At 37.3% G+C, this 23,676-nt stretch overlaps 1 protein-coding gene across 1 annotated transcript in view; it reads right to left on the bottom strand.

The window, feature by feature from the left end:
• anchor (integral membrane protein GPR155 homolog anchor) overlaps positions 1–16,706 on the bottom strand; it is a 300,439-nt gene extending 283,733 nt beyond the window's left edge. The window contains exon 1 of the mRNA XM_081740041.1: positions 16,517–16,706. The gene's annotated coding sequence lies outside the window, so the exon portion shown is untranslated. The remainder of the gene's footprint in view (positions 1–16,516) is intronic.
• Between the last annotated feature and the right edge of the window lie 6,970 nt (positions 16,707–23,676).

Below are 23,676 nucleotides of genomic sequence, written 5' to 3'. Positions count from 1 at the left end.
AAGTGAAGGTGTGAAACCGATTGACATTTTTAGGCGAATGAAGGTTCAGTATGGAGATGCGTGTTTGTCACAGCCACAAATCTATGAATGGTGCCGGAAATTTGCAAATGGTGTTACGTCTGTGGCCGATGCTCCACGCCCCGGCCAGGCTCGGCGCGTAGTGACTCCAGAGACCATTGCAGCCGTTGAAGCCATCGTTTTGGAAAACCGCCGTGTGACAATAGACGAAATTGCAGCATGTGTACACATGAGTCATGGATCGACACATCACATTGTGAATGATGTTCTCCAGTTTCATAAGGTGTCTGCAAGATGGGTGCCCCGACAACTGACGCCTGAACTGAAACAGCGACGTGTTGATGCGTGCGAAGACCTTTTGTGGCGTGCTGAACGTGACGGTAATGCCTTCCTGTCACGAATCGTCACTGGTGACGAAACATGGGTGCATTACCATCAGCCTGAAACAAACTCTCCAGACCTCGCACCGAGCGATTTCCATCTGTTTGGTCCGCTCAAAGAAGCAATGGGCGGCAGGAAGTTCCACTCCGATGAAGAGGTACGCAACGCGGTGCACGAGTGGTTGCGCCGTCGCCCAAAAGACTTTTTTCTGCAGGTATTCAGGCTCTTCCGAAGCGCTGGCGGACTTGCATTGAACGGGGAGGGGACTATGTTGAAAAGTGATTTACTTCTGTACCCTGTGTGACCAATAAATAATATTTAAAAAAATAATTATGGTTTTCATTTGACTGCCCCTCGCATATATATACGAGGGCTATCCAGAAAGTAGATTACGTTTTGGAATAAAAAATCAACAAAGTATAGGAAACAAATTTTATTATATACAGATGAAAGCCACACACAAATACTACTTTTCGACATAGTCACCATTCAAATTAAGGCATTTATCGTAGCGATGTACGAGCTTGGAAATTCCTTCGTCGAAAAATTCGGCCGCCTGCGACTTCAACCACTTCGTTACCTCTTCTTGCAGCTGTTCGTCGTCATCAAAACGCTGCATAGCCAGCCACTTCTTCATTGCTGGGAATAGGTGGAAGTCGCTCGGTGCCAGGTCGGGACTGTACGGCGGATGAGGAAACAACTCCCACTGAAAAGATTCAAGAACTTCACGCGTGACATTTGCCGTGTGGGGCCGGGCGTTGTCGTGAATCAACAAGATCTTAGAGCTCAACATTCCTCTGCGCTTGTTTTGAATTGCTCTTCTGAGGTTTTGCAGAGTTTGGCAATACCTTTGAGCGTTTATTGTAGTGCCTCTTTCCAGGAAGTCCACCAAAATCACACCTTTTCTGTCCCAAAAAACAGTCGCCATCATCTTCCTTGCCGACATTGTTTGCATGCATTTCTTGGGTTTTTGGGGAGAACCTGTGTGCCCCCACTGCATTGATTGCAATTTCGTTTCACAGTTCACGTGTTTCACCCATGTTTCGTCACCAGTAACGATGCGATCGAGTAAAGAGTCACCATCCTTATTGTAGGCGTCCAAAAAGTGCAACGCTGCAGCCATTCGCTGATTTTTGTGGTCCTCTGTCAAGATTTTTGGAATCCATCTTGCACAAAACTTGTGGTAACCAAGCTTTTCGCTGATGATTTCGTGCAACAAACTTCGCGAAATTTGTGGAAAACTCAAAGAAAGTTCCGTTATTGTGAACTTTCGATTTTCACGGACTTTAACATCGACTTTTTCGACAAGTTCGGCAGTCACTTTGCTGGGTCTCCCACTTCGATCTTCGTCGTGAACATTGGTTCGGCCATTTTTAAATTTTATGACCCACTGTCGCACTCCACCTTCAGTGATAATGTTGTCCCCATACACTTCACACAGCTGCCGATAGATTTCTATCGGTTTACAGTTTTTTGCGGTCAGAAACCTTATTACTGCACGCACCTCGCAGCTCGCGGGATTTTCAATTAACGCAGACATTTCAAACCGTCACAGTAACTTAACGGAGCACAGCACGAACCTCTCACTAGCACGGCTAGATGCCGACTGAGCTGCGCAACGCTCTGACCCCAAGATGGCCGCGCTAGCCCCGCCCCTAGCGGACACAGACGAAAGCGTAATCTACTTTCTGGATAGCCCTCGTATATATATATATATATATATATATATATATATATATATATATATATATATATATAGTTTTTTTAGTGCTAATACACAAACAGAATATATAGTTTTTTAACTGGTTTGATTCAATAAATTAATTTTAAGGATTTTTAAAACTGAATGTCGTTCTTGACCAACTGTCGAAATGAAGTTGATTCCCTTTCGGCACGCAAACAGCTCATTAGCCGGTACACTTCATGATAGCTCATTTTCCCTATTATGGTAAATTTGGCGACTATGCGTTACACAAAAATGCGAGCTAATGTAGTAAAATGGATATAATATTCATATTCAGGGACCTAAAGTTAGAATCAGTGAGTTTTGTTTCTGAAACTTTTCAAAAGTTTAAAAACGTCGGCCTGTGTAAGAGATCTGCTCTAATGCACAATGGTTTTCTTTGTGTAGTTCATGTGTTTTTAATGTCATGTATTGGAGGTTCTATACGAATGAATATTCGTTTGTAGATGTTGTGACAAACATGCTTGAAGTATTCGTGCCTTCATAAGCTACAAGAATGCTGAATGACAATTTCAAGTGTAACTTTGAAGACTCTTATAGAAGCGAATTTACGTATGTTAGCCAGGGCAGAACTCAGTTTGAGCAAAATGTACACTCTGGAAACTCAGTTTCATTTGAAAAGTAGGCTGCAGGGAAGCAAACTGTACCCCACCCGATTTTTATATATTTTGTAAATTAGATCACGAGGAACACGAATCTGAAGGAATTTTGACATTCCGAGTTTCGGAACTCGAGATATTCGAACATAAAGTGACCACAGAAGTAAACCGGACCCTACCTGATTTTTATATATTTTGTAAACTAGATCACTAGGAACACGAATCAGGAGGCTTAACATTCCGACTTCCGGAACTCGAGATATTAAAACTTAAAGTTTAATATAGACGCTATGTATCTATATGAAAAAAGAACTATTCTCTATACGAAACATATTAGGCCTATGTCCTGTGAGATATATATAGAGGTAACCAAGAAAGTTCTGTCACTTTTTGTGGAGGTCTGTGTCAGGGGTGTCATTTCAGACTTCGCCTGAGGGGGGGGAAGCAAGAGCACCACCGGCATAGACTTCCACGTTTTGTACTAGTATATTCGTAGACAATCTATTAAAGTATATGTAATCGGCAAACTCTTGGGGAGGGGGCACATGTACAAAATGAAGATCTTCAGATAGCAATTGAGGTGAACAATGGACAGACATGTGAGGAACTGGGGCTAACATTCAATGTGAGTGGAGAAACCATTCAGCAGCACCTCCAACAACTTGGGTCTATGGGTCCCACATGATTTGACTCCGAGCCAGAGGACAACGCGAGCAGACACCTGTGTTTCTTTGCTGTCTTGTCTGAGGAAGGAGCCATTTCTGGACAGGATGTTGACACGTGATGAAAAGTGGGTCCTGTACGAAGCTTCACGGCGTCGTCATCATTGGTTAAAATCCCATAAACCGGTTCCAAAACAGCTGAAACCAGGAATGCAGGAGGAAGTCGTGTATGTTTGGTGGACTGCCCACGACATCGTGCATCGGGAATTGCTACAAGCAGAACATCAATGCAACTGTCTACTGTCAGCAGTTGAGCCGTGTTCAAGAAAAACTCAAAACTCTGGAGCAAGCACTTCTCAATCGCTAAAGGGTTCTCCCGTTACGGAACAACGGTAAGTAGGCTAGTCAATGAAGGGTCGAATAAGGAAAAAAATGGTGGAAAGCTGGAACAAATTTTATTTTCTTTATATAGGTCTAAGTATCCGTAACAACATACTAATTTTGCACCACTCTACCACCCCGGATTTGGGCGCCGTATTGAAAAAATGGCGCCAAAAATTAGATTTTTGTAAATATCTAATTTTTGGAAAGCATTTTAGAGCAAATCATGCTATTACAAAAAATAATCTACGTTCAATTCTCTACAAGAAATGTTCTCTTCTTTTTCTCTAGGATGCACCGTTTAGATGCTATAGGTGTGACAAATTACGCATTTTTCTTTCAGCATCGCTTTATAGCAGAACCTTGAAAATTTTCTGATACTATTTTGTTTTAATGATTTTTTCTTATATAAAATATAAATTAATATATTTTTCATTTATTGTAGGTGTGACTAAGGATAAGTAATCAGGTCTATTAGTCATCTATGTTCAAGATGTCAGCTAAAAAATATTTTATCTGTGAGAAACTTCTCAGTGATGGTGTTACATGTATAGTAAAAGAACATTAGTAGACTGCAGTATTAAAGTGAAAGATGGAAACAAGTGTCAACTTAAGGGACTGAGAAGTGTTACACTTCATGAAAAGAGTAGAAAAGTTTACACAAAAACAAGAAGTAGCAAAGCGTTGCTATTACAACGTACTTCATCACCTACGCCGACAGTGGCGTATTTAGAGGGGGCTTCCGGGCTTAAGCCTCCCCCCCCCCCGAAATCTTACTTACTATAGTAAAGTATATGAAATATCTTGCAGAATTTTCACATTTTCAGGCAAAACCCCCCGAAACAAAATCGTAAATGCGCCACTGTACGCCGACAACCCTTAGGTCAGAAGTACTAAGATTTAATTTTCAAGAAGCCTATCTGTTTTGTAGACAATGTTAATCAGATGAATTTTTAAAGGGACACGATAAAAAATTTGTGAGTAAGCGTAAGAGGATAAAAATCATTAAAACAAAACAGTATCAGAAAATTTTCGTTAAGGTTCTGCTATAAAGCGATGCTGAAAGAAAAATGTGTAATTTGCCACGCCTATAACATCTAAACGGTGCATCCTAGAGAAAAAATGAAGAGAACATTTCTTGTAGAGAATTTAATGTAGATTATTTTTTGTAATAACATGTTCTGCCCTAAAATGCTTTCCATGCGAGATATTTACCAAAAAAAAAACTAATTTTTGGCGCCATTTTTCCAAGATTGCGGCCAATTGGTGCAAAATTAGTATGTTGTTACGGACACTTATATAAAGAAAATAAAATTTGTTCCAGCTTTCCACCATTTTTTTTTCCTTATTCGACCCTAAATCATCCTTTATTGACTGGGCTAAAGCCCCACATGGCTAGAATGACCCGGGACACCATCCGCCTTGGATGGAAAACACTATTACATCCGCCATACTCCCCGGACATTGCACCGTCCGATTATCGCCTGTTCCATTCCTTGGACACTCACCTTAGAGAACTCTAGTTCAACTCCGTAGTAGACGTGCAAAATGCACTTGATACATTCTTCGCTTCACGCCAAACCAAGTTCTACCGCGAAGGAATCCATGCCCATCCCGAACGTTGGCAGAAGGTCGCTGATACTGATGGGTACTATTTTTGATCTTCCAGGTACGTCTTAGGTGACATATCGATGCTCTAAGGTAATAGATCAAAAAGCGACAGAACTTTCTTCGTTAATTTTATACATACTATATAAAACTACTGTTTAAGTGCTAGTATCTCGAGTTCGGGAAGTCGGAATGTCAAAATTCCTTCAGATTCGTGTTTCTCGTGGTCTAATTTACAAAATATATAAAAATCAGGTGGAGTCCAGTTTGCTTCCCTGCAGCCGAATAGTACATTGGAAGTGTCATCAAAGAAATAACTTTAAAAAAAAAAGCGAAGGATCCCAGGTAAGTATTTATAACACACAAGTTCAAATCAATACTTACGGTTTAGAACCCTCACTTTTCTGATTTTAAAATATGGCAACCCTAATTTAGCTGAGACTTGTACAACCATTGAACTAGCACTTTCGCACAGTGCTGCATATATTACCATAATAGTCTTGGAGCAAATAAAAAAAAAAGTTAAAACACACACATAAATCAATACTATTGTCTCGATTGATAGATGCTTTCACAATTGTTAAAACAGCAAACATTGTTTTTGCTTTGAAAAGGACAAACATGGTTTCGCTTATAAAACCGCAAACACGGTTTCGGGCTGCTTTCGCTTTCGAAAAGAGCTTCTGCGGTTTCCGTCTGGAAATCCGCTTTTGCGGTTTCGGTTTTGAAACAGTTTTTTTCGGTTTCGGTTTTGAAAACCGCTTTTGGGGTTTCGGTTTCCAAAACCGCATTTTCGGTTTCGGTTTTGAAAACCGGTTTTCTCAAAAACCGAAAACCGCAAATGTCAAAAATTCGACAGCACTATTTTAGACTTCCACCTCAACCCGCATTATTCATGCATGAGGAAATGAATTGTACGGAAATGTGGATCATAATGAGAACATAACAACAACAACAACAACAGAACAGGAATATAATGGTGCTACCAAGATATTCCTGAATATATTTGATTGTGTAACTAACATCGTAAAATGCCCCTTACCCCATTATTATTCTTATTATCATTCCTCATTCATGATTACAAAGATAGTATATGCCGTACCTCCTCTGATGAACTCATTAGATGTTCATCAAATTTAGCATATTAATTCACTTTGATCTGGTTAGTACGCGTGTAAAATAGTATCCTGTCCAGATGTTTCGTTCACTAGTTTTTTTTATGAGCCGTCAAAAGTTGGTGCTAGACAGTAAGTTTTCGAGAAGAAAAAATGTTCTAATTGCTATCAAGGACAAAAATACATGAAACAAAACTGTTAAATGTATTATGAACCATAACAAAGTAAATATTAAGATGGATGACTGGTTATGTTGTAAATTCAGTGTGTATTTACAATAAAGATTTGCTCAAATCACTGAAGAACGACCCTTTCTCGACAGGAAAACCTACTATATTTATTACTTAGCACTGTATATACTAAGGCATATAATACAATAAACTAAAGAGTGTACCAAGAAGTACCTAGGTGGTTCTTAAACATTAATAACTTTTAATATAATTACTATTTTTTGTATTTGTTTCAGATTTGAAAACCAGAAAGTTGGAAGTCCTTATTTTTTATTTTATTTTATTTTATTAAGTTTCAGATTTGAAGATACGGAGATATATATTCAATATTGAACAATGAGTCTCAATTGTGGAACTTTATTTTGAAAACCAACGATCAATTACTACTACTCAAAGAGGCTATATCGCAGACGTTTTAATGTAAGAAATGCAACATCAGAGATTATACGCATTCTGATTATATGATCTCGACAACAGGAGTCTGTAACTCGCATGCCTCGAACAGTGACCACGTTCTTTTGAAACATAGCAGAATAAGAGCAAAAATGTGCTTGACTCAAAATGGCACGTACTTAAAGGAAAACTCCATACAATATGCTTTCTGTCAAAAAAAAAAAAAAAAATCTTTTCGTAGAATTAATCTCTTTTAAAAAGTTATTGACTTTTCAAATCACCTAATTACTTTTGGGATGCTCTATATTATTAAAAAGCCAGTAGAAATTACTATTAAAAGACCAACAGGAACCATTATTAAAAGTTTAAGACAACAGTAAAAACTACTTACTAAAAATGTGACAGATCAGCAACAATGCATCCTTATCCAAAGTGTGACTTTTGCTTCATACTTGTAATTCCGACAACACCCCATAATGGTACGAGTACTTGGTATATTTTGCCAACAGTAGATAACGCTATTTACATTCGTAAATGAGCATGTTGGGTTGCAAAATTAGCTATAGTATAAATTTTCACATTATTTGACAAAAGAGTTTCTTCCCGTATGTCCCTGCTAAAGACATTTATGCCAAACTTTTATGTGAATATTGGATGGGAACTGTAGCCCCATATCAGTCACTGACACATGCAAGCAGCAAAGGAATATCAATTCTGTGAAATTTGTGATTAATCTGACGCTTATTGGCGTTCCCAAAATGCAATTTGGAATTTTGGTAACACTCCACCCACCACGTTTTTAAGCCCCTTGCCCCACAAAAGAGGAACTTTACCAAAAATAATGTTCCAGACGACTATACTAACATTGCGGATGAGTGTTACTGTATTTTGTAGCAATAACACTCACGTGCTCCAAATTCCTTACCAAGAAAATTGCTTCAAAAATTTAACATTTAATCTCCCATAAGGAAAATGAACTTTTGTGCTTACGCCCCAAAAGAGGAGCTAATGAATGACTTTCTCTCGTTTACTGTTAAAATTTGAAACATTCAGATATTTTTCAATAAGAATGCCAAATTTCCCATCAACAATGTGAAAATGTCATCTTCCAGTGCGGTAGAAAATTACACGAATTATGGAACACACTATATATGTATGTATATATGGGCGGAAATAGGGGACTATAGAATTTTATCTCCAAATTTGCACTACATAATGGCAATTGATTTCAAGAGACAATAGTAACAAACTACAAGCTAGGCACTACATGTGTTCCAAAAGCTAGTTAACTGTTTTGGGTTTGTTTAAGGTTGAAACAGAATGTGTCCGTTATTCCAGAAACTAAACCGTAATTTGGTTCAGTTTTGCTTGACAATAGACACTATATTGCCACTTTTCAGAATATCCATACATGTATTGGAAAAGTTTCGAAAGATGTGTAAGTTAATTTATTACGAATCTGCTATTTCATTTTTGAATGGAATTACGATTCCCTATGTTTATTTCTCTATATATTTTTGTGAGAACACGTCAATGAGCAACAGAAAACACAACTGTTTTTCTGTTCGAATTGGTTTCCGTTAACCGCTAGAAAATGAAATTAAATAAAATCTTCGTGTTCAATGTCCCATGGTTATGCCTGTTAGGTAGAGGAAGACCATGATTAAAGCAGTGGTGCCCGCCCCCCCCCCTTATGTCCAAGATGCACCCCCCAATTGTCTATCCGTAGATGTTCTTCCATGAAAAAAATCTTCTTTTCGATTAATTTTACCCTCCCCATCAAACATATTTATATAGATTTTAACCCCCCCAAATATTTCAATGACGCAGTTTGCGTCATAGCCCCCCCTTGTGGGCACCCCTGATTAAAGCAAGTTAATTATGATGGACGAATTGGTAGAATAAGAAAGTGGGAATGTCCCGAGAAAATCCACGAGTACGATGTTGTCCATTTCAAGCTTACTTGCCTAGGGAATGAACCAGGTACCCCACCCATCTGATAGTTCAGTGGCGGGGTTCCCGGGTTCGATTCCCGGTGGAAGAGTCTTTGAATTTCAGTGAACTTGGATTTCAATTTCACTTTTCGGACCCCATAAATTTACGGTGTCAGTAGTATCATAGCTGTGGATATTTCTCCGGACTCTTTATACAATAGTATTCAGCACAAAAATTATGAACCCCCCACTTTATGCCATTCCAAAATACAGCCCCTTTAAAAGTATATTTTTCTGGTGATTTCATGTATTAGTTTGCAACCCTGCATATTTATTTAGAAGCAAAAGTTTATATTCTCCGTGTACCTCAGTCTCTTCTCTAAACATTCGTTTTTGTTTGGTGTTCGTCTGATTCGTGCGTCCTGAGCAATTGTAGTTTTCGTAAACGCTTGCAAATGCAAAAAGTGGCACTCCAACGACGATGGCCGCCATTCAGGAACACTTGTACATACGACAACGTAAATGATGTTATTGACCTTCTCATACACAAGGTCCGTTACATTGTGTAGAGATGGTCGAGCAATCAGTTTCAGCATCGTTGAACCACTTCAGATGGATTGATCTGTCTACCTAATCATATTATAATTTTACATAGTCATTAATCGATTTATTTCTGCATATATTTTAAGGTCATCGGCAAATAATAACTGTTTTGATATTTTGACAGAATTGCTGTCTTTAGAGTATGAAAAGTAGATGTCTTAAATTCGATCTTAGAGGTATTCCAGATCGAACGTCTATCAACTTAGAAATGTGCTCACGATAAAGGATAGACTGGTTACGATCTTTTAAAAATAAAGCAAGAAGCTTTAGACCAGGTTTTGCAAAGTTAAAGAGATTGAGCTTATGTAGTAATATGTCATGATCAACAGTGTCAAATGCCTTTGCTACATCAGTGAACATAACATCTATTTATCTACCTCTATCAAGAATTGTAGCCAAAACGTCTGTATTGAAATAGTTGATCTTTGTGTTAAAAAGTCATGTTGACATGGCGAGAATGATTCATAATTCTATCAAATAAGGTATTTTCATACACTTTTGCAAAGGAGGAAAGAATAGAAATGGGTGGGTAATTGTTAATCTTCCAATCAGAGCCGGATTTCGGACAAACAATGGCTTCCTCCCATCCAGTCGATGTGGAAAAGTTCTTCTATCAATTTTATCTGCCGATACGTACGGTCGTCTTTAGCTAAGGTTCCCAATATCCCGATCTTGGGAACAGCAAAATCCCACCAACCACCCACAACAGACTAAATAATGAAAAAGAAACAATATTCAAACCACAATTTTAAGGAACTTGATCTCTGTGGCCTAATCAATATATCCTTCTAGAAGATTAAGGATATTGGATAATAGGCCCTGTTAGAAAATCATTAACAATATCCCAAATATAAAGGTTCGTAAGATTTTTCTCTGACCCTTAATGGAACTCCCTGCTTTTTTCTGCTTCTCCCTGACAGGTAGATATCCAGTACTATTAATAATATTAATAAAAAGCAACTGAAATAAATCACATGCAATGTATCTATTGAGTAAAGTATTAATCTACGAATAATGGGATCCGAAATGGAAAAATGCTCAAAGCTTTTTTTTTTCTCCTGATTGTGCAGGCTCTGCTGAAAAAAGTGCAAGAACAGAATGGAGCAATTAGTTTGTATCATACACTCGAAAATTGTACTGTGAATACTCAGCAGCAGACAAAATCCTTGAACAAATTACGAAACTGAAGAGTAACGGCTTAAAAATAGAAAAATACAAGTGGTTTACTTTGCGTAATTGCTGAAAGGTTAATCGAAAAAAGAGAAAGGAATGTTCGAAAAGTAACTGCACAATGTCGTCCATAAGTTTCAGGACTTTTTTTTACGACTTTCCTACCAACGGTATCTGTAGGACCTCCCACTTTCTTATTCTACAACTCTTCAGTCATCATTCACTTGGCTTTATCACCAATCTCCCTTACCCTAAAGGGCATAATCGTTGGACGTTAAACTGAAAGATTTCATTTCATTTTAAGTTCTTAGGACCTCTGAGAATCTTAATCTGGTTGCATCAGTGATGTAATCCTAGAACTTTTGACAGAAATATGCTCGATGGTTTTAAAATACACCTACACCCAACCTCATATAAGCTCGTTCTTTCCTTAATTTCAGGTGAGCATGCGCTGGACGATGAAAACATTAGATGGGTGTCCATCGTATGCACTCCATTACATCCCTAACCTCATCCACTGATTCCTCGCAGTAAATTAATTATGAAGAAGGAAGAACTCTTTTTCAAGGTAACTCCAATTAAACCGAAGGTCATTTATTCCGTTAACCTCTGTCAAATTTTCAATTAATGAATTATGAATAGGTTAGGCTAGGTGTGGTCTGGTCTGAATTCGTTCACTTACTTCGTCAAGTTCGGGGCTTACCGAAACTTAACTTAATCAAAGTGTATTATGTATACAAGAACACGTCTACACACGGCTGCATCGTACACAGAGAAGCGTGCATAGAATCAAGAACATTCAGGAAGTCTAAAAGTAGATTTTCTCGTGCAGATCTTAAATATGGAAGCTGCTGTGAATTGTATATCTTCTGGAAATACAGTGCATTTTATATGGATCCCTGCATAAATTCATTGCCCATATATTCTTTTTCAGTAAAACAACTTTATCTCTCAATCACTTTTGGGATGTGGGCTTGCATTCCTGTACAGATTCACCTTAGGATGGTTTCAATGTACACAGCTACATGACAAGAACTACTATGCAAAAGACACTAAGCAACTTGCGCTAGGAAGCCATTACAAAGCACGACAGCTTACCTAACCGAGCCAGGGCAGGATTGGAGCAGGAGTGCCTGAGCAGTAAAGGGGAGATGTTCGTAAGGATCAGGCGCGTCAGCAACCGTAAGTATACACAAACAAGGGTAATGGCACAAAAACACATTACTTGCTGAATACGTATTTGTACGTTACTAAGCACATGATAGATAATATCCCTATATGTTTCTATTACTTGCACATTTGTGTTCCTAACACAACACAACACAACACATTACTGACGTAATCTTCAGAAATAAGTGGATCCTTTAATACCCGGACATTTCTATAGTTGCATGTCATGAGTTAGCACACTGAATTTAGATACTTCACTTCACTTCGTATACAGTGATTAATGGCTTGTCCTTGTTGAAGAAACCACGCTTAACAGGTTAGATTTTCATTAATGTATTTCTATGTAGATACGTATATAGCAGGTAAGAACACAACAAATTTCAATTATTTTCACACTGATAGATTACACCTATGTTCAGTTAAAGGGGTCCAGCCTTATTTTAAAAAAAAAATTTAAAAAACGCTTATTTCTGTTAATACTAGGTTCGGTTTAGTTAGGGCTAAGTACTTGCATATTTGGATCCACATTCCCTTATGTGCGCTACAGCATTTTGCATTTCCCATTTCCACAACATGTAGTACGATTATATTCTTAATGACACAGAAATCAATTACAATCCTTTACTTCAACTCATTATTCCTGTAAATCATCTGTTTTTTACGCACATCTGGACCGCTTCAAATAAACCAGCCCAAATATTATTAGAAATTTGTCTTGTAATTTTTACAAATAATTGGATCTATATAGTAAAAATCTGCACCCATTATGGGCAAGAACATAGGCGTCCCTCCAGGTCCACCACCCAGAGGACCAGTTAGGTGAAATACGTCAAAGCAGGGTTAACAAAAACCATGGTTTTTATTGAAAAAAAAAAAAACAAAAAAACAGGTTCTTTTTTGGTTTAAACCCGGTTTTTTTGGTTTAAATAATTTGCTCTATGTATTTATATCATATATGGACAGAAATAAGCTTATTTCGCCTTGGTGTTAGTATGCAACAGCCGGGTTATGCTGGAAGGGATCACATAAGCTTAAAGCGGGATCCAAACCGCTTCTCGGCTTACATCCAAGAGAAATTGTCCTCCATTTGAACTCGAAACCGGGACTAATTGGCCACAAATGCGATACGTCTGCCGACTCACTCACGAAGGATTCCTGATAAAAATACGTTGGACTAACCTTTACATATTTGTTAATATAATCGTCACAGTCATTTCAGAAGGACAAAAAGATAATTGCACAAGTGGGACCATTATACAGAATTACATATGGACAACTTCAAAGTACTACAGAGTACAGAAGAACTAATTTAGTCCAAGTCAGTTCACTACGACTTTTATTAGTCCAAGTTAAAGAAATATAACGACTTACTTTGCATATCAGTAAGAAAAATGAATAAAGATACGAATTATTTGAGTCCACTTTGGCTCTGACCCATTTATACATAAATAGTTACCAAAGTTCTTATGATTTCAATAATTGCCTTTCGTGGGGTTTGTATGACCCCCCTCCCAAAAGAGTACGGCAATTCGATGTATTTTATCAATAGTAAACAAAATTAAAACGAAACAATGTTTAGAATTTTCCTTTGGTTGCATAACAATAAAAACAAACTATAAAAATTCACAAAAGAAACATCCATAAAGTTACATAAAAAAAGGTTGCTTTTGTAATATAATATCTTTGAGTAATGAATGTGGAATTCAGGTCTGAATATAGTAGGAGTAATATATGGGAGTGAAACGTGATAACCCACAAATGTGTGTTTATCAAGATTTTGCGAATAGTTACACTTCTACGAACATTTTCTGTTTTTTGGTTTAAACCAGTTTTTTTTTTCCAGCTGGTTTAAACCAGCAAACCCTGCGACAAAGTAAACTATTAACTAACCAAAATATCACTTCCATAAAAGGATGGGTTCACTCGAGCAGACGGTTCTACCGAAAACAAAATTTATATGTAAAATACGATGTGAAACACTTTTCGTTAGCAATGGACATAATGCAAACATACCATTTTATTACAAAGAATTGTGTGATAAAGAGCGGCATATTATAAAAGTTTCTGCAGCGTCATGGTATGATGAAACCTAAAATCAACTGTGCGAAGTGTGGAAAACAGCTAAAAATTCAAAACAGACGAATTTCTCCTCGTAACGGGCCAGTGAAACCATTTTGAAGGTGAAAATTATTGCGGATATTTTATGTATGTTTCCACTATCCTCGTTATGCGTATGCCCCCATCGCTGACGCGCCTGCTCCCTACGGACGCACCCCCTCGCTACGCTCGGGCCCCTGCTGCGCACCTGCTCTGTTGGTTCGTGGTTTATGCACCAGTGCCTCATTTAGTGCATGTTCTGCAAAAAGAAACCTTATAATGCAATAAATCTGTGAAAATTTGGTAGAACCGTCAGCTTGGGTAATGCCAAAAGGATGTCTTCTAACAATCTACCTTATAAAATGATAGTGGGACCCCCACACACACCCCAAACGTACATTATTTTAGAATACATAAGAAGAAATCATTCAATATAAGTGGAATGAATAATTTTAAATAATTTATTTTGTCGTAGTTCACCGAGTTAGCCCTTTAAAAACATAGGAACATCAATAACATCAGCAAGTGGAAAACAATATACTCTTTGCGGACAAAGGAATTTCAAAGAACACCACACTATATGCCACAAAAAAACATTTTGTAAACCCCCAGATCCCAAAAACGGGCTAAGTTCCAAAGTTGGTCGTCCGTTTATAGAAAAATTCTGAAAATTTATCAGAAAGAAATGGATAATTTGCTCGTTTGTGTGCTTGATAATGTGTGACGAAAGCGGAACTTGTGTTTATTATTTTTATAAGCGGATATAATCATTTAACTATTAGGCAAGCAGAGGGAACTACTTCGCGAAAGGTTACTGCATGGTTAGATTGTGGGAAAGTTACTAGTATATGTATTCTGAACATGTCTCAGGGTGCAGATACATTTCAGTTGGTTCCTTACGCACAGACGAGAAATTGCGCTCTATTAATTTTAACAAAATAGGTTCAACCCGACCCGACCCTACCCTACCCTACCCTTCTTATTTCTATACGTTAATCTATTCTACCCTCCTCTATTATACTCTTATAAAGTGGTTGTAAAAATTGATGATCTTTAAATTTTTATTGCTGTTATTATCCCTTTTTTGTCGAAAACCAAGCAGATGACCAACTTTGGAATAAATGCCCCAAAAACACATGTCTCGAGCGAAATTACCACCTCTGATAACCTTATTCATATTCCAAAGATAGAGAACGAGATTACAGTCAAACTTACTATTAGAACAGCCTGACGGCTGACCCAAACGAAACTCAAAAATAGTATTGAAAACTATCAGTTATAAAAAGTAAAGAAAAAAACAGAGCATACGCCTACATCCTTATGCTCTCCGCATTTGACAGTCAAGTGTACTTTACAAAAACTTTCAAGAGAACTCTGTGAATGAATTATTTGGTTGGTCAATTTTACGGAATTCATATTCTTACTCAGAAGTGCAATTAGTACACGAACCATTCTAATATATATATTTAATAATAATATTGGGATATAGTATACATGAGAACCCTCTCATCTGCATTTCTTCTGTGTTCTATTACCACTTCTACATGAAATACCATAAATTTTCTACGTAGTGCAATAGTAAGAAGTATCCATGTGCACAAGACATGCGATATGCGTTAACCCCCCCCACACACACACATAGTCATAAATAAAGTACAAGGGACTACACATGCAGATATAAAGTACAGGTACGTTCTTTTTTATTTTCGTATCAGTCGATAAGTAAATAAAAGTCGCTTTGTTACCCCCTTTTTAAGTTCGTACATACTCAATTAATAATCCCTAAAAGTATGAGCGTCCTGCTCCTTTGGGAACTGATGCAGCTTCATGTATACTATATCCTATGGTAATAGTATACATGAGAACCCCCTGTCTTCCGTGCGCGAGGATACTTCATATTATATATTTATACGTTACTAAATTAAATCACTGCGTTGTCTTCATATGTGCTTAACATTCTATTTTTACTTTCTAGAATAAATTTTGTTGATTTCGATTCGAAAAATGTTAAATATTTTTAAATTTATATCATGATGCAGACCAAAATCCTTGTTGCATATAATGTAATGCGCTATAGCATATAAAGTACAAGGGCAAATATGTACGTTCTTTTTTATTTTCGTATCAGTGGATAAATAAATGAAAGTGGGTTTGTTACCCCCTTTCTAAGTTCGTAGATACTCAATGAATAATCCCTAAAAGTATGAGCGTCCAGCTTCTTCTGGAACTCAGACGGTCTTATGTATACTATATCCTTAAATAATATTGTTTTCATTGCTGTACACCACAACGTATCTTACTTACACATCACACTTTGAAATTACACTTGAAAATTACAAACAATAATACAGTTACGAATAGTGCCATTACACATATAATACAAGGATTATGGTGATTGCAATCATACTTACCCTCACGTAACAGTACCCAAAATACTTCTCGCAACACTATTAAGAATTATCTTCCTTTCTCATGTTCCACTCAAATAACACTGATAAAATATTTTAAAACATATGGACCAAACACAACTAGAAATGCCTAGTGACAAATTTACCAGCTGATATGTGAGCTGATTGCTCTTGAACGAATTTCGCGTACCAATTGTTAATAACAATGTAGCCAGATCAAACTACCATTCAATTTCTTTTTTAAATAATGTTTGTCATTTTAGGCCTTATGTAGAGTCGTTCTGAAGCGTGATTAGAGCCATACTAAACAGTTCGACTATCATATGTTTCTGCAGTAGTCAGATTTTTAGTATGACGCTAATCATTAGTCAAAACAACTCTGAATACGGCGGTTTTGCTTTTAAGTCTTGATTATTTTCTTAATATTCCTCCTTTTAGTTTACTTTAGCACCATTCTATCTCTCAAATCCTCTCTGTAAATGAAACTTTACCATCAAACAATGTAAAGATTGAGTATCTGTCATTTTTTGGTCAATTTTCATTACCGAAAATAGTGTCATTCGTTAAAGTTATTTGTACACTGTCAAAGAAAGCTTGAACAAGACCATTCAATACCTCAAATTTACACGTTCAAAGGAAGAAGAGAACACGTTGAACAAGAGTCTAGAATGAACTTGAAATGAAGTTTACACGATCACAGAGGTATTGAATCACATTTTATGTACTTGTTGCTAGGTGGCAGTCTAAAACAATTGAACGAAACCAAGGACGTTATTTTATAAGATCCTTGACCGAAAGTATGAAAACAAATTAAAGCGAAACTGCGTACTGATCTACTTCAGACTTGTACGCATTTTTGCGGATCCCAAACGTTTCAGATATCCTCTGATCTAATTGGTCGATACAGATACGATATCACGAGACATGGTCTACATATAGCACAAAGTAACAGACGAATGTTGTCGGCTCTGGTAGCCGAGTGAGCTAGCGTAACATGGTAGTAAGGAAAATGTTTTTTGCGTGGGTTCAAATCCTGCCTACGGACAGTTTTTTTTTACTACTTTTGAAAATTTTTATAACACTTCTTTCGTTAAAATGAGATTAAAAATAATATTCAAAAAGTGATTTAACGATTTTTTAAAAAAATTTCATTAAACTACTTTCATTAAAATGAGTTTGCCCTTGTACTATATAGATCCACAGCAAATGTAGTAGTAGTAGTAAGTTTGCCCTTGTACTATATAGATCCACAGCTAATGTAGTAGTAGTTGTAGTAGTAAAAATGAAATGAAATCTTTGAGTTTTACGTCCCACAGTTATGCCGGTTAGGCTAAAGGAGACGGTGATTATGAGTTGAATGAAATGGTGGAATGAAGAAAGTGGAAGGAAACGGGAGAACCCCGAGAAAACCCACGCACGCGGTGTTTGTCCACCACAAAGTTCACTTGGCGGAGGCTGGGATCGAACCCGGGACCCCAAGCACCAGAGGTGAACACTCTACCACTGAGCCACCGCGGCCCCAGTTGTAGTAGTAGTAGTAGTAGGAACGGGTTAGAAGCCCCGCAGGGGTTGTTTGGGTTCTGTTCTCACATCAAATTGGCAAGAATGCGGAAACGTTTGGGATCGGCAAAAATGCGACCTGTGCATGAATAACTATATTAGCATTTCTTTCCTAACTTTATCCAGGCATTTGGAATTTAATGAATTATATTAAATCATTCAGAAAACAGATCAATTGACCTTGTAGTAACGCCTTCGAATTTTCACTAAGAATTTTGCCCCTTTTACATTAAAGGCGAGTTATGTTAGCTTACGTTAAAAGAATAAAGTGCTGGTTAGGCATAAAATCGTTCCCTGTACTAAGCTTTTTTTAAAAAAAAAAAAAATCTGATTCTTCATATGGCGTATTGATGACAGAATTACACTCAAGAAAAATCGATCTATTTCCCAAAATTACGCATAACACGAGGCAATAACTGTCTTTAGATGTTATTTATGCTATGGCATCGAAGATTATTTAAAGAAAAGGCTGAAAACAGGAAACCAAACGAAGCAATGATAATATTTTTTCAGCTACTAGACTTACCGCCCATATGTCCATCAAACTTTCTTCACAAACCTATTCCATGTTTGGTACTGGCTTAGAATAGCCCGCCAAGCAAATAGTAATTTTACTGTTAAAATGTGTGAGTGCAAATGAAAGAGGATTATCTGAGACAATAATTTCCACTGTCGGAACATGCTTTAGGAAACAAGTATTTTATGTTTAGAAGTTAAATGTCATCAGCATCAAGTCATTACAAGGGCTATAGTGTAGTTCAAATAAGTGAATATGACATCAAAGGTTTGTTTCACTCTTATTTATGCATTATTTTTATTCTTATGTTTCTTGCTTTATAACCTCCGTCAATGACGCGCCTGCTCACTACGGACGTACTCTCGCGTGGGCCCTCTTCTACGCTCCTGTACTGATACTGTTAAATATCATTCTCGATTTTAGTTTTTTTTTTTTTTTTTTTTTTGTACATGTAGCATAAGTTTGGATGCGCATTTGTATCTTACGGAAAGACCTCATAAAAATTAATCTGTACGCATGAACGCAACTCTTATCCTAAGAAATAACTTCTAGAACACTACCTGTAAATTTCGTGATACAATAACTGCATATATTAGCATAGCATATAATCATTTCCAGGGTACTTCAGTTTGCGGGCATATTATCAATCTGTACGTAATTATCCCAGATTAATAACAGTATAAAACGTCTTATTGAAGGAAGAAAAGTCAGATATACATTTTATTTGATGAGGTCTTCTTTCTTAATCTACACCCGATATTTTTGTATATTAAATTCCCAATTAATATCATTATACCTATCACTTAATCTAAATTTGACAATAGTTATACTTAAACATACACGCACTGCAACTACATAAATCGTTTATATGATCAACAATAATACTAACAATATCTTCCAGTGCGGATATTTGCTTCTTTAATTATTATTATGCATACTTTCAATATCAGATAATTGTGGAAAAGAGTAATAAAAAGATATTTATTGAACAACTGCTGCTCTGTCTCACGACGCCATCACAGTTACTTTGTATTTTACTGCAATCAATTCGGGCCCTGATTGGCTATTAAATGCTCTTGAATTGGATTGTTTAGAACAGGGCCGAAACGAAATCTCTTGAATGAAACTATTGAATTCAAGACAAAAATGACGTCAATGCCACTTGGTCCAGTTATTTGCATATTCACTTCAATAGCACTTAGCTAGACTACAAGACAAGAGACCAGACACCAGACTGGTACTCTAGCCCGTATTGACCGTAACACGCTTTATTCCAGTATACCCATTTTCGATCATTGTTATACGTCAGTACTCCTAATTCCCTCCGTGTGCTAGAGGATCTTCCCACTGTGGCGCTGCACTTGGAAAGATTATCTGAATTGTCACTAATCAGCATATTATCAGCACATACACCCCCAAAACTTATGGATTCGACACTAATATCGTTCATAGGCGGCACCACAATGGGTGCAGCCACATTAACCACCCACATTATAATGCACCCACATTACACCCGTTTCGATTTTCAGATTTCCTACAATAATCCTTTCTATTTTGTATATCTCTTGTTTTCTATGTTTGTATATATTTGAGTGACTTCTTAAGTCTCTCATAAGTTACTTGCAATCATACCATCTTTCTTCTTCTTTTTTTATTAAAACTTATTAATTATTTTTGAGATCTTAAGGCTCAATAGCGCAGAGCGTTCTGGCAACAATATTAGGATGTATTGTTCCATCCTAACCTGCACCCATATTACCAAAATCCTGGCGCCACCTATGATATCGATCAATTTGTCTTCCATCTCCCACTATCCCCCTACGCGTGCTAGGGCGTCTTACTTCACAAGTACTCTTTTCTATATCGCAAGTGATATCTGTATCAAGCAGGGGCGTCAGAAGCGGGTTGCAAGGGGGCAGCTGCCCCCTAAGATTTTCATGGAGGGCAAGATACCCGTTTTGTCACTCCATTTTCAGATTTTAAAAAATCACACAAGAGTGATTATATGAACTTAATTTTGTATTCTATGGTAATGTGAAAAAATCTATTCCAGATTTATCTTTCTCTTTAAGACATCGGACCGGGCTCTTTTTCTGACCCCATATTAGATAGAAAGTTTTAGGAAAAATAATTGCAAATTTACCTTATTTCCATTGGTATACATTCTCAAAACACTGTAAACTCTTTAAGAACTTTTGTTTAAGTAATCGTAGGTTTGCAATATAAAACGAGTCGTCGAGCGAGATTTTAAGGTTAAAAAAAAATAGTAGTTTAAATGCGTAACAAGACATTTAAATATATTTTCTATAAATGTAAATTATTCTTAAAACAATATGCAGAGTGCACTGTTTTATAGTGAGGAAAAACGTTTCCTTTCTGAGCACTAACGAATGACAGTATTTAGGACGTTCTTGCTTGAAGAGGGGACAGGGCGGGGACACGTTCACAAACGTCAGCAAGGACACTTCCGACAGGGTTGTATGCAGTAGTAGTGGCCCGCGTATGCCCGAATGACTCATCCTCACTCTCTTTTACGACCAGGGTGAAAGGTCAATGACCTGGCCCAGGGTCAATGACCTAGGGGTACTTAGGACCACCCCCTCTAAATTTTGGCAGGGGTACCTTGGCCCACCCCCTAAATTTTGGCAGGGGTACATAGGACCACCCCCCTTAAATTTCGGAAATTGCCAAATCTAAAAATTTGGTATGGTAGCCTAGGACCATAGTATGTACCCCTATTAGTATTGGGTGTCTATGTCGTTCCCTTTCATGGGTAAAAAATTGCCAAAAATTCAAATTTCGGGGTTTTTTGACCTAATTTATCCCCTTTGATGAGGTGTTATTACCCTATATAGTTATATGGGCGTATACAAGGGTCCATTACCTTTCATAACATATGGGTATATTAATGCACCCCTTTAAATTTTTGGGAGGGGTACCTTGGCCCACTCCTTAAATTTTGGAAATTGCCCAATTTAAACATTGGGTATTATAGTATAGGACCCTAATATGTATCGTGATAAATTTGGGCGGTCCACCTTGTTTCCTTCTAGGGGTACAAAATTGCCAAAATATAAACGTAAGCAATACGTTATACCACGTGTTTGGTTTTCGACCTAATTTATCTCCTTGGATGAGGTCCTATTACCTTATATAGTTATATGGTCATGTATAGGGGTCCATTATCTATCATAAGACATGGGTACATTGGTGCACCCCTTGAAAAATTTGGGAAGAGTACCTTGGCCCACCCCTTAAATTTTGGAAATTGCCAAATCTAAAAATTTGGTGTGGTAGCCTAGGACCATAGTATGTACCTCTATCAGTATTGGGTGTCTATGTCGTTCCCTTTCATGGGTAAAAAATTGCCAAAAATTCAAATTTCGGGGGTTTTTGACGTAATTTATCCCCTTTGATGAGGTGTTATTACCCTATATAGTTATATGAGCGTATACAGGAGTCTATTATCTTTCATAAGATATGGGTACATTGGTGCACCCCTTTAAAAATTTGGGAGGGGTACCTTGGCCCACCCCTTAAATTTTGGAAATTGCCCAATTTAAACATTTGGTATTATAGTACAGGACCCTAATATGTATTATGATAAATTTGGATGGTCCACCTCGTTTCCTTTTAGGGGGTACAAAATTGCCAAAATATAAACGTAAGCAATACGTAGTACCACGTGTTTGGATTTTGGTCGATTTTATCCCCGTTGATGAGGTCCTATTACCTTATATGGTTATATGGGCGTATACAGGTGTCCATTACCTTTCATAAGACATGGGTACATTAATGCACCCCTTGAAAAATTTGGGAGGGGTACCTTGGCCCACCCCTTAAATGTTGGAAATTGACCAATTTAAACATTGGGTATTATAGTATAGGACCCTAGTATGTATTATGATAAATTTGGATGGTCCACCTCGTTCCCTTTTAGGGGTATAAAATTGTCAAAAATATAAACGTAAGCAATACGTTGTACCACGTGTTTGTTCTTTTGGCCCATTTATCCCCTTGGATGAGGTCCTACTACATTATATAGTTATATGGTTATGTATAGGAGTCTATTTCCTATCATAAGACATGGGTATATTGGTGCACCCCTTGAAAAAATTTGGGAGGGGTACCTTGGCCCACCCCTTCATTTTTAGAAATTGCCCATTTTACACATTTGATATAATAGTATAGGACCCTAATATATATTACTATAAATTTGGGTGGTCCACCTCGTTCCCTTTTAGGGGTACAAAATTGCCAAAATTTTAGTACAACCACGTGTTTGGACTTTTGACCTAATTTATCGCCTTTGATGAGGTGTTATTATCCTATACGATACGGTTATATGGGCGTATACAGGGTTCATTACCTTTCATAAAACATGGGTATATTAATGCACCCCGGGAGAGGTACCTTGGCCCACCCCTTAAATTTTGGAAATTGCCCAATTTAAACATTTGGTATAATAGTATAGGACCCTAATATATATTACTATAAACTCGTTCCCGTTTAGGGGTACAAAATTGCCAAAATATAAACGTAAGCAATACGTTGTACCACGTGTTTCGTTTTTTTTACCTAATTTATTCCATTGGATGAAGTCCTATTACCTTATATCGTTATATGGTCACGTATGGGGATTCATTTCCTATCATAAGACATAGGTACATTTGTGCACCCCGGGAGGGGTACTTTGGCCCACCCCTTTAATTTTGGAAATTGCCCCTTTTACATGTTTGGTATTATAGTATAGGACCCTAATATAGATTAGTATAAATTTGGATGATTCACCTCGTTTCCTTTCATGGGTACGAAATTGCCAAATTTTAGTACAACCACGTGTTTGGTTTTGGCTCAATTTATCCCCTTGGATGAGGTCCTATTACCTTATATGGTTATATGGCCATGTATGTATTGGTCCATTTCCTATTATAAGACATGTGTACATTGATGCACCCGAGGGAGGGGATTCGGTATCATAGTACATGCCTCAACATGTATCATGATAAATTTGGATGGTCCATCTTGTTCCCTTTCATGGGTAAAAAATTGCTAAAATATAAACATAAGCAATATGTTGTACCAT

Source organism: Thermobia domestica, chromosome 15, assembly GCF_964235325.1.
Source record: "Thermobia domestica chromosome 15, izTheDome1.hap1.1, whole genome shotgun sequence".
Lineage (NCBI taxonomy): Eukaryota > Metazoa > Arthropoda > Insecta > Zygentoma > Lepismatidae > Thermobia > Thermobia domestica.
The sequence above is the reverse complement of the archived record's forward strand: the minus strand, read 5'-3'. Positions and strand labels throughout refer to the sequence as shown.